At 28.6% G+C, this 721-nt stretch overlaps 1 non-coding gene across 1 annotated transcript; it reads left to right on the top strand.

Annotated features, from left to right (window-relative positions):
* The first annotated feature begins 361 nt into the window (after window positions 1–361).
* Window positions 362–467, top strand: LOC111742567. Its single transcript, XR_002781372.1, has one exon. It is a non-coding gene; the product is annotated as a U6 spliceosomal RNA (small nuclear RNA).
* The last annotated feature ends 254 nt before the right edge of the window (window positions 468–721 follow it).

Below are 721 nucleotides of genomic sequence, written 5' to 3'. Positions count from 1 at the left end.
CTGACTAATTTGGGAACTGTGACAAAATTAGAAATGGCTCCTATAAGTGTATAATTTGAAGATTTCATACATTTAACTTATATTTTAATACTCTGAATATAAGATAAAATAAACAGAGACCATCAGATGCACATTTAGAAAACAACAGTGATGATCAGTTCATTATTCATTTTAGCCTTTTTCTTATTCTTCTTTCTCTTAATGCTTCTTTTACTTTCATGAAGATTCATATTTTTGAATCTAAAAATGTTATTGTCATAAACAAGCTATAATTTATGACCTTGGCTTTGTTTCTTCAAGTTTTTTTGTTTTTGTTTTTTTTGTTTTGTTTTGTTTTTAATTGAAAGAAAACCCTGGTGCTTGCTTTGTTAATTATGTATTATACTAAAATTGGAACAGCACAGAGAAGGTAAACACAGCCGACGTGCAAGGATGGCTCACACATCTGTGAATCATTCCATATTTGTCAATCTGTCTTGGAAGAGATGGAAGTGGGAAAGCAGAAAGGTGAAGGAGACTAAAGGGCACTTAATCTCTACCACTTATATTTTATTTATTATTTATTTACTTATTTACCTATTATATGAAAAACTAGTGTTAATAAATTAATCTTGGTGTGTGAATATTGTTTGTTGTATGATTCTCTCTACTCTCTATTTTAAAACATAAAAATCAATCATTTTTAGCAGTTATTCCATTTTCAAACCTGAGAAAATTATCA

The sequence above is a fragment of the Pteropus vampyrus genome, unplaced genomic scaffold (assembly GCF_000151845.1).
Source record: "Pteropus vampyrus isolate Shadow unplaced genomic scaffold, Pvam_2.0 Scaffold96, whole genome shotgun sequence".
Lineage (NCBI taxonomy): Eukaryota > Metazoa > Chordata > Mammalia > Chiroptera > Pteropodidae > Pteropus > Pteropus vampyrus.
The sequence above is the reverse complement of the archived record's forward strand: the minus strand, read 5'-3'. Positions and strand labels throughout refer to the sequence as shown.